Source organism: Lathamus discolor, chromosome 12 (assembly GCF_037157495.1).
Source record: "Lathamus discolor isolate bLatDis1 chromosome 12, bLatDis1.hap1, whole genome shotgun sequence".
Lineage (NCBI taxonomy): Eukaryota > Metazoa > Chordata > Aves > Psittaciformes > Psittacidae > Lathamus > Lathamus discolor.
In genome coordinates, this window is record NC_088895.1 from 6053842 (window position 1) to 6065491 (window position 11650).

Sequence of the window (11650 nt, forward strand, 5' to 3'; positions counted from 1 at the left end):
AATTAAATTCTACCAAAAGAGATAGTTTGGGTTTAGGAATTTGGGTTTACACACAGTACACTGGCAATATCTAAAACCTGTTGCGCTCTCATTTCCAGAGTAAGAGCTCCATTTGTTCCAGTGAGATTGTAGTAAAAGTCCTCAGGATTTAGCTCGTCTCTTTAATTGCTGCTGTCTCAATTAAATTGTATCTGTGATAACAACAGCCCTCCTGGAGCCCCGACAGGAACTTGAGCACATTGTGAGTAAATTAAATAATTGTGTAAATTATAAAGTTTACAACTACTGGTTATTGCATAAAAAACTACGTCAAGAGCACGTAGTTTTTGTAACCTTCCTGCTCTAGGAAGTCCTAGAAAAAAAGGTGTTTAGCCTGACAAAAATCTACAAGGATCACTGATAATTTGTTGATCAGCATTAGGTTCATTAAATCTATGCACTTCATTATCTGATTAATTCAGAGGCAGGTTTGTAATCAGTGGTGAAACGTTTAAGATTCTTCTGCTCTGGCCTCCACAACCTCCTGCAGCTCATTAGAAAAGCTAATCAGATTGAATTTTCCACCATGCTGTTTATTGTAGCCCTAATGGAAGACAATCACTTTAAAATTACACTCTTGGCAGGTAATTTCTAAAAGCCAGAAGCCATGCAAGCTCTGTTCTCCTGTGCTCTTTGTCTTTCTTTACTAGGGTAAGGTAAGGAATGGTGATTTCTGTTAGGATTTAGAGAGCTATTTTGCAGTACAGGATATAAAAGCTGCTGAAAAGATTTTTTTGTCTTTACCATGTTTCTTCTCACCTGGCATCCCCTTCAGAGATCATCAGTAATGCGTGGTGAGTTTGTTTTAAAGCTCAGGTGGGTTTCCTACTTGGTGATTTAATTATTTAAAGCATTAAGAACTTTCTGCTTGTGCTTTTATCTTGGGATGAATAGCATTAGTTAAAAAACAAAGACAATGTTTTGGTACTCGTGTTTCACAGATCAGTTATAAACCATGTTGTGCTGGAGCTTTCTGAACTAGGTTACTAGTGTGATCTAAAAGAAAACTATGACAACATTTAGTGGTGAAGGACCAGAAAGGAAGGTGACCTAAAATACAGGGTATTCTTACATTTTTAATAACTGAGTATCTGTGAATTAAGAGAAGCAACAGCAGAAGTTGATAGTCATCTATTGTACTAGCAATTTTCCTACCACTTCTCTGTTTTTCTGAAGGGCAGCTGAATCGGGGAATGCAGCAGGGACAGTCAGCAGCTGTGTGAGAAACACTGTTATGCCATCTATTTTAGAACAAATCCTTTCAGTAAAGTGAAGAACCAAAGCTGGGAGCCAGATGCAAGGTAGCAGAGTGATTTCTCTGGCCATTCTACTGTTTTTTCCATCGTGTGAACACTTGTGGTTCAACTGTCGTATCTGTTAATCTCTCAATATATGAAAGGATGGGCTCTCCTGTGACTGGAGAGGCACCGATGGAGACATGGAATGAAGGCATTTGTCCCCTAGCTTGCAATCAGAAGTGAACCCATTGTGTGATGGAGAATGTGCCAGCATTTTAGCTGGGGAAAATGCTTTTTGTCATATGGTGGGGGAATAAGTGATACAAGGAATGATTGTCTTTGATATAAGAAGATCCCAATCTAAACCCTCCCTGTCAAACTGTGTTCATCACATCTTTATCTATGGGCAGTAAGAGGTGAAAACATATCCATAGAACACCATGAAGAAGGTGCATGCCTAATATGCAGGAATCTTTTTGTCAACCAGTGTGCTCTAAACGTGCCAGCCTGAAGGGCTGGATCCTCCTTTTGGGATGGGTCTTCTTGTCATAGGCCTGACTGAGTAAGCAGCAAACTGCTAATGGCAGCCCTACTTCCTCCTTCACAGATGTGACAGCTTGAATAGCAAGCACTAGTTGTGCTTGGGTCACAAGATTGAAATGTGTTGTGCAGGAAAGGTCAGGACAAAAGCCATAGCAAAATATATCCCCTTCAAGTGGATGGCACGCCTGCTTTTCATTGGTTAGGATAATATTAGGTTTTCTGACATCCTGAAATACGATAAATCTAGACTTGGCTTCATGTTCTGTCATCCCACAGGGTCTGCTCCATTGGATGTGTACAGAGGTAACTGAGCTAGGAATAGAGGAGCATTGCAAGCATTGCATCTCCAGCCAGTGTCAGCTTTGCTCAAAGTATTTCTTGCAGTAAGGCAAGCATAAATGTTCTGGCTTTATTTTATGGGGTTACCTTGTGGGCTGCTCTGATGTGTCCGGCAGAGCCACTCATCCACCAGTCATTTCTCATACCTGCGTGCTCAAAGGGCTGAATTTTGCTCATGCTCAGAAGCTCACAGCCTGTACAGCACAGGGATCTGGTTTTGAGGGCACAGGTACAGGCAAAGGCTCAGGTTAGGAGCCCAGACCATTTTCTCTGCTATTTGTGCAAGAAATGTTGTTCCTGAGAGATGATGCCTTTCTTCAAAGCTGATTTATTAAAACCTACGTTCAGGGTTCTGGTTTGTTGTGTTACCCCTCAACTGTTCTTCAAGTTAAAACCTGGCCGTGAATGAAATACAACTTTAATATAAAATTGGGGATTTATGGGCCTCTTTAAACATAGAAATTAGACATGAAAATAATAATCAGTCATCTAATGCCATCTCCCTGTGAACATCCTTTTGTAGTATTTTGAGTCCTTTTGGCTGGTCTGGCTTTGTGCATCACGAGGCAATTTCAGTTCTTTTAATTAAAAGCAGTACCTCCTGGGGTGCAAGACCTGCCAGTTATCCTCTCAATACCCTTGAAGTCCATTGCCAAATGATTTCATCTTTGTCCTTCATCTGCCTCATCTTTCAGTGAACTTGCAGGTTACATATGGATGGTGATAGCCAAGACAACTATACTGAGTGATATTTATGATGCCACAGAAAACTCCAGTGTTATATCTATCTCTGTATTACTTTCTGTTTCAACCTGGCTCAGCACTGTTCTGTGTGACTCTGTGTAATGAGCCAGGATGCGTCCTCTGCAGTGGCAGGCAGCCCAATTCATAGTGAATGCACAACAGAATACAGCCCAGCTGCTGCAAGCTGGTATCTAACCTGATTTGTGGCTGATGATCCATAAGGTTATGGCTGATTCAGGCTCTCAGCAGCTCTACAGTGCCCTTCCTCCACCCTGGCATGTGCTGCTAACCATGTCAGCTCCAACCTTTCCCATTGCTTCCCCTCAAATGACACGGAAGCCACCTCCAAGCTGTCTCTGATATGACCCCCCCTTCTCTTCACCCCGAACTTCACTAAGCCCATCTTCAGGAGCTGTGCCAGCTCTAGACCACTCGATTATTCCTGCATCTGTTGTTTCCTGAACTTCTAGCTATACAGCTAGAGAAACATCCTTCTGATAGCTCCCTCAGCCCTTTATACAGCGCTTGAGTTCGTACTGTATTTAGTAAAATTTATTGTGGTAAAGATGATGTCTCTACACCTTTTCAGTTAGGGCAGTGAGATTTAAACTTTTTTCAGTCATAATGAAACGTTTTATAGTAGCGATGGGAAATATCAAGCTATTTTAGGGGTTGGAAACAATCTCTCTAGAGTTTATTTGCTGTAAAAAGAACTTCACTTTTGCTTTTAAGTGCCTGGAGTCTTGGGATCTGGTTCCTCCTGGTTCCAAACACAACCTTTTAAGTACAGTAACGTTTCTGTAATGAAGTATTCCTTTCCTACATAGGCTTGTCTGAGGAATGAACATTAGAAGGTCGAGTTTGGCTCAAATCTGAAGCTTGCTTTTAGACAAGCTTTTCCAAACCAGGGACAGATAGAAAGATGAGCATAAACTAAAAGAGAAAGAAAAACCACCTCTCCTAAAACAGCGATCTGATTGCTGTGCGCATTATTCCTGGCTGCATTTGTCACGGCTGCAATGTAACACCGAGATGAAGAGTGCTTTGATTAGAGCTCTTTTTAAACACACAGACGAGAACACGAGAGCCCTTTAGGACTGAAGCGGTACTTGGGCAAGGACAGCGTTGGGTCCCGGCGCTCGTTCCGTGGGCTCTGCTGCCATCTCATGGTTCCATCGACATTGCTGAAGTCAGTCACTTGAAATGGCTCTTTCTGCGGCGGCAGCACCGCTTCAACAGCAAGTCGGGATGGTTTTTCCCTCCCCCCCGGCTTAAAGAAGTTTAGGAAGTGTCTGAGTGTTAGAAAGAAATTCTGCTGCTTCTCATCGCAGAGCGGCTCATTTACGCTAGAGCAGGGGGTTATGGACTACTTCTGGGACACAGAATAATTTAGATTGGAAAAGACCCTTAAGATCATTGAGTCCAGCCAGAAACGTAGCGCGGCAGTAAGTCAGAAAAGCAATCTTATGCCAGCAGTAGGCTCAAGTTTTCTGTACCTCCCTGTAAAGCTATCTGTAGCTTACAAATAGAAAAGATTGAAAAAGCATATTCTAAATTACTGATGGGTCTTTAGGTGTGACAGGAGTCAGAACAGTCCCTGGGGCAGTGTGCATGCATGTGATGTGTTCAGCCAACAGCTGCCCCAGCATCTGAGAGGTACAGGTTGGTTTCTGTGCAGAAATTGGTAGAACCCACACTAGACCTGTCACCTTGCCTCTGCAAAATCCCCCTCTCTAGAGCAAAGAGATTCATCTATGAGTTAACCATGAATCTAAATACAATGCAAGGGCAAAATAACTTTAAGTTTTTACAAGTTTATCCTTCACTAAATGGTGGCTTTAAAAGAAAATGCTAAAAAAAAACCAAAAAAAAAAAGAAGCTTGTTTTAAGTAAGCCTTTATTACAATAAAGCAGTCTCCAACATCCATGTTTTCCACAACCAAAACCTAACCAAATTTGTATCTTAAACAATGAGATAGGTACAGAAACCAACAGTGCTTTAGAAAGCAGTAAACTTTCCACTGTTATAAACACATAATTATCTTAAAGAGTGATATTTAAATATTTGACTATTCAGTCGTTTAAAAATACTCCATGTGTAATTTAGCTGTGAGCCACCCTTTACAGCACCTACAAAGCCAATCACCCTAGATTTTATGTACGGAAAAAATAAAGTTAACAAATAAACCAGTGTAATATCGCAAGGAAACAAACCTATATGAGGAAAATTATGTAATCAGTGACAGAAAACAAACACTTTGGGTAATAAAGTGCACAAAGTGGGGCTCTGATGCTGGATGTAACTTGAATAGGGGATTTCCGTGTATAGGTAGAATAGCTGCAAAATTGGTTCCTTAGTGCTAGCTGAGCAGAATCCTTTCTTTTAAAATCTGTGCTAAAGAAAATTTTTTCTTGAGTATAAATAGCCCTTATAGTGTGTAAAGTTATTTAATTCATGTCTTAGCAGAAGAATGGTTTTGGCAGTCACTCCTCTGTTCAGTTTCAATGAAAACATATGTATTTATGGTACAAATATCTGTATGTAGATCTAGAGATAGAAAAGAATGGGTACATTAATCCTACACTTTACAAGTCAACGGAAGAACTCCTAAATTCAGTTGGAACAGGAAATGGTGCACTTTTTTTGTTTTCTAAATAATAAACAACCGTGTGAGGTTTTTCTTCTACTGATTGAAGGAAGGAGTGTCTGTCGTACTATTAAACTCTCAGATAAACCGCCAGGGTGCTTGCAGTGTTGGAGATGCAACTTTTGTCTTTCTCTGTCCACAGATACACACAGCAATTTTATTCCTTTGGAAGATCCTCCAGCATTGACTGGCCCCAGTTGTCAGCTGGCAAACAAGGCATCCACTGGACATTGAGTGGAGCATAAGGTAGTTGAGAGGATGGAGTAACAAATCTCACTGTTGCTGGATTTTGCTCCTGCTTCCCTTGGTTAATCTGCCATTTCATGTCTTTAGGCTATGCTTTCACTTGTGCTTTTTGCTGGGCATTGGGCAGCAAGCTTTCAAAAGTGGACCAGTACCCTCTGCCACGTAGTCCCTTTCACTAGGGTACACAGCATGCAAATAATTGTTGCTTGGCATCCAAGTGACCTCTGAAATAGGAACGATTCTCCTGATTTTCAAACATTGTGGAGCTGTTTGGAAGCCATTCCCTACCAGGACAGGATGCTGCTGCTCACCTGAGTTTCCTTTTTTCTGTTATACTTTGAACTAGAATTCAGTAGGTCTGATTTTTTTCAAACTCCAAGTCTTTGATGACTGATGGAGTCTGTGCTGAGTCTCACATGCTGGCTATAAAACCACATTTAGTATCTGCGCAGCTGGCACAAGTGGAGGCCTCCCAGCAAATAATGATACTTCTTGCAAGTTGTTTGATCAGAGTGAGATTTCTTGGATAAGGGACTGCTGCATGATGAAGAGGAATCTCTTTGTCTCCTAGTCTATCAGCCAACACAATGACACAGATTCCTCTGTCAAGATCATCCTTTTTTCCTCCATTGCTAATGCTTCTACTGCAAAATCTCACTTTGTGTTCTGCATTCTGCAAGAGCTCACTTGGCTCTGGAGGCTCAGCTGTCATCATGTCATCCTTTGAAACTTCTATCACATTAGGGGGGACGTGTCCCCCTCTGCCATCAGTCAGCTGCCCCTCAAGCAAACCATCCTCATCAATATCTCAAAAGATATAAACTTTATTCTCCAGTAGCTACAGGAAGCTCTACTTTAGGGTGCATATTAGGACCATCAAAAGGGTCATAGCTATATAGAGCTAAGAATACTTTAAATCTTGCAGGTTGTTGTCTTGAAGACTCTAGAATTCAGGAACATTTTTCTGTTACTGATTCCTGGATCTCATTTAGTCTCCTCATCTAAAAGATATCAAGACCTGATTGCCCTGAAAGTGGTCTCGCAAAGTTGTCTGGATCTTTGTTCCAGTTGCTGGGTAGTGGAAGCAGTTCTGTTTGGGCCACTTTGCCTCCTGCTATACTTCCAAAGAGCTTCCCTTCCTCAGAAGCCTATTCTTATTTTGAAAGACATTGCATAGTGTCTCCAGGCTCCCCTGGAGTGCCAGTCCCTGCTGCCAGGCAGCCAGTCCTCTTCCTACCCTCCTGCCTGCAACTGCTCTCCCACAGACTCACCGCTGCCTGCCCTTAATTCTGGCAGTGAGTTCAGACCATGCAGCATCATGTCTTCACCCACAGCCTCTGCAGAAGCTCTGTGCTGTCCCCTTCCTCCTGGAGGTGAGCATCTTTTAAACTCTTGCAGGTTTTTTCCCATCCTCTTTCCTTTGCTTGTTAAATTGCCTTTATCTCTAGCCAGTGAGCAATTCGTTTTTTCTCTGCTTTGTCCCTGTCTGTGCAGCACTGGCTGGGGCCTGGGTGCGAGCTCACCCTTTCTTCGATGCTGCTGTGTTTCACTACAAGGCGGCTGAAAACACAGTGATACATATGACTTTTCTACATTTGCAAATTCCTACGTAGCCAATTAGATGTTATGTGATCACGGGTGAAGGGGAAGCAATTCACCAAGTTAAGAATTAAAGAAACAGTCAAGAGCTGGTATATCCCTAGTGCTAAAAGAGCTGGAGACTCTACTAGGGCTTGTGCAGTGTTAACTTGAGCTGGAGTCTGTTATGTTCATTGTTAGTACAAAGGAAATCGACAGAACTCCCTTTTCTTTTCCTTGGAGGCAAAAGGGACTTAATGGATTTAGTTTTTCACAAACGGTTAAGAAGTACTGCACTCAAGAGGAAAGGGGTCTGTATAGAGCACAATCACTTTATCCAAGTACATGACATACAAAATGCAGGAGGGAGAGAATTAGTTTATAATTCTGTAGTGGATACTTACCTTACACATCAAATGTCAAATACTAATCACCATACATAATTAATTGCTTTAAGATGCTTGTCATTAAAGATCTTAGAAACTAAAGGAACAAGAAAACCTATATAAAAACATCAATTTGTTGGCAGCTTTACAGGAATGTAGGGTGGAGGTTTGTCATCAAAAAAATAGAGCAAGTATGTGCACTTTTTGAAATGCATTTTAGCCTTAATAATGCCAATGGAGAGGCATCTAATGATTTAGGGCATTCATTACTTTTATAATTTTTTTATCTTAGATGCTCCTGGAGATGAACTTTGCCCTTGTGTGTTACTGGCAGATCCTTTGAACATGCTTTAAATTAATTAGAATCTGTTTGAAATCTGAATTCTGTCTATATTCTGCAAACCAGCATATCCAAGGAATCCTGAACATAAGGAGTGGCCTGTTGGACCAGCACAGAGGTCCATCTTGCCCACTACTCTCTCCTTTCCATGGCAACAGAAGATGCTCTATTGAGAAACCAGCACGTAAGTCTCTGGTCTGCTCGTCTTGTACTCCCAAGCATCCATAATTATGACCAGGCATCAATCAGATATGTTAAATAATGATTCCATACCTATTCTAATCTGTTTGTAGACCTGTTACCCAGTTTGACTAGTTTCTTTTGAACCTGCTGACTATTGCTTTTACTGCAGCCTGTGGTAGGGAGTTCCAGACATTAATTACCTGCTGTGAAAAAAGGCACCGTCTTCTGGCTGCTAGTGGTGCCCAATGAGTCTCACTGTGTGCACCTTCATTCTAGTATTGTAAGATCTGATAACTAACAACTTTGTATTCACCCTAGCCATTGCCTTTATGATTCCATAAGCCTTGATCATATTGATCATATTTTCTCAGCCTTCTCCTCTGTAGGTGGAAGAGCCCCAGCTGGTTTAGACTCTTAGTATGGCTCTATCTCACCCTCTGGATCATTGTGTCTGCCCTTTTCTTTACCTTCCCTAATTCTTTTGTATTCTTCAGGTGTATGGACTTGTCCCTCTTTTAAGCAAGAAGTGAGGGTACCAAGGTTTCATATGGCAACAAAATTATCCGTACTCTTTCCTCCTCCCCTTTGTTTTTCATGTCTTGTTTTCTTTCATGGCCATTTTCTAACGGTAAAGAAGCAAGGAGAAATTTTTCTAAGGTTCTTCTGAGGTGTTGGGCACTGTTGTGGCTCTTGTGATCAGAAAGGCTGCTCACACATTTTCTCTCTTTGAAGCTGAACTGTTATGTTCCCTAAAACAGCAGAAATGTGGGAGAAAGTTATCTTTGGGAGTGAGCAGGCATAAATGTAGTGTCCCGTCCCTTGAAGGTATCGCAGAGTAAGCACTAAAACCTGTATTCTGGACACTCTTAAAAGTCAAGTAAAAGAACAGCTAGAACCTGGAAACCACATTAAAAAAGGTTAAAAAATGCAAACCCATCTGCAAAACTCAGTGTAACCAATACCTGCTCTTGGTGCTTACAGGGAAGCAAGAGGTATATTGAAATTCTGTCTGAAAGGAAATTCCTGCTGCTTCTTTGAGACTGTGCAGCACCATGTCATGACTGCCAGCAACTTATCCAGGCGAGATGCAATATGGTCTCATAGCCCTTGTTCAAAACCAGGAGATGCGCCACAGGATCTACTCTGGATCAGCCTGAAACGAAATACTGAAAGGATCCAGGATATTGGCAGCAGGTATGTGAAACATGCCTAGCTCTGTGTAAACTTCTCAAACACCTTGCTGTAATAAAGGATTTCAATATGCAGTGGCAACTTGTGAGGACAGCTACACTCAACAGTGATTTCTAAAGAACTGGCCGGGCTCTTGTTAGCTGTAGTGTGGGAGGTATTTTTGTCCTTGTCAAAGGAAATGTGGATTAATTTATAATTATCCCAGATAATTCTGACACTCTCTTACAAGCTATAAATTCGTGGATTAAAATTACTTGTAATCAATTTGGAATTCTCTGTGGTGCTTCTAGTTGTGTCTCCCGCATGTGGTGGCAATGTGTCTCAGTGCAGGTGTGGGCCTGAATAACTATTTTGGAGCAAAAAATAGGTTAGAAAATACTTGGAGACATATGGTGGTCTTGGAAAATTATGCAGTCAAATGAAGATGAGGATATGAACAGAGTTCTGGCAAATAAAAAAATCAATATAGTCTCTGAAGCAGCTTGGTTTTCATATTTGTAGACATCTGGAAAATAAGTTGTACGAACCGTGCTTCCAAGTTACCATGGCATCAGATTGAGGTGTTTCTGAATCCTATGATCTGAATTAGCCCTTTTATACGATGTTGGCTTTTATTAATGTTCACCAGCAGCACCCCATCCCAGCAGCACATCCAGAATCCTCATTGGAGTCTGCACCTTCTGTTTCCACACTGCCTGTGCCTGCCACGGTACGTAGTGTGTAACTTCTGCAGCCAGTCAGCGCTCTCACTTGCCTTACAGCTCTCTGCTACTGCACCAGGATGCTCTCTGCCTCTTTCATTTTCAGTTTCCTCCGACTGCATTTTTCTTGAGTAAACTGCAGGTACCGATCTTTAGATATTTAATGAAGTTATCACGATCTCCAAGTATGTTTAATAATTATTTACAAATTATTTAATAATGCCTATATGAAGCAGGTAGAGTATTAAGTTGGTTCCTGTACGTGCTGCATAGCTTACTTCATTAACAAATGTTAATTAAGTTTTGGAGCAATAAGTACTATATTAATGCAAAATATTGGTTATCAGATACTATCACTATGTCAGGGGATAATTTGAAGATAACATCCTGGGCTTTACAATTAACAACTTCTGTTGCGTTTTCACAAGTCTCTGAAAGCCTCTTGTAATAACCATAACACTTCCTTTTCGGGTTGTCTGAGCCTGTAGAGCTTATTTTAGAGCTTTGAACCTTTTCACGTGACTTGTTCACAGAACAAGTGTTAGATTGAGGACATGATTAAGTGACATGAGGGAGGGGAAAGGGAAAATAAGGCCACGCATGGGCAGAGCAGATTCTGGAGTAATTCCTGAGCACACAGAGAATGTTTTAAGGAGCAAGTCGGGTGTCTGGACACACGTCAGGTGTCACACAGTACGGTAACTTATGTCCCATGTTGGATCTGCTAGCCCTGTGTCTTGGATACCCTAGGGCACCTGAAATAGTACTGGATGCTTATGGTTAGATAGCTGAACTGCTCCTGCAGCCGTTGCTAGAGGCCAGCTGGGAAGGATCAGAGCCGGAGAGCAGTTACAATTAGAGCTCCATTAAAGAGCTAAAAAGCACATGGCCGTTTCGAGCCTTGATTAACACTGACAGGGACGTTATGTGCCTGCTTTCCTCGAGGAGACTGCGGCAGGGCACGGCAGGCTGGAAGCGCCGGGCGAGGCTGGGCTCAACCGGCCGTGCCAAGGGCAGGGATGTACCGGGGTGGTTTCTGTGGGTCAGGTGCCTCTTCTGGACCCTCCCGCCCGCTCTTCCTCAGGCTGCTCCAAGAAGCTAGGCAGTAACGCCTGCGTGTGACCTGATACAGCCTGCGGCTGCAGCTCGCTGTCCCTTTCCCCACAACGGCACTGAATTGGGGGTGATGCCCAGTACGTGGAACAAGCCCCGCCAGCCTGTTACAGCGCTGGGCTAGGATTAAACCCGCACTGGACAAAAGGCATCACCGGGTGCCGGACGAAGGCGGGCAGCCGGCCTCCAGCGAGCGGCCGCCACAGGAGCCCCGGGCCGGGAGGCTGCAGGCGCTCCTGTCCCGCGGGCCGCAGCCCTGCTCCCGCACGGGCGCTGCGGGCCCGGCCCGGCTCCGCGGGCAGCGCTGCGGGGCGGGGACCGGCGCGGCCCGCGGGCAGCACGAACCCGCCCCCGCCGCCGC

At 43.0% G+C, this 11650-nt stretch overlaps 1 long non-coding RNA gene across 12 annotated transcripts; it reads left to right on the forward strand.

Annotated features, from left to right (window-relative positions):
* The first annotated feature begins 623 nt into the window (after nt 1–623).
* On the forward strand, nt 624–9746 carry LOC136020890 (uncharacterized). 12 transcript variants are annotated; one of them, XR_010615544.1, is made up of 6 exons: nt 624–690; nt 815–833; nt 1216–1340; nt 5694–5797; nt 8054–8285; nt 9266–9746. It is a non-coding gene; the product is annotated as an uncharacterized LOC136020890 (long non-coding RNA). The 12 variants fall into 12 exon arrangements; XR_010615543.1 differs by having other exon boundaries at nt 638–690; nt 768–833; XR_010615548.1 differs by having other exon boundaries at nt 642–690; nt 1221–1340.
* Nucleotides 9747–11650: the final 1904 nt, after the last annotated feature.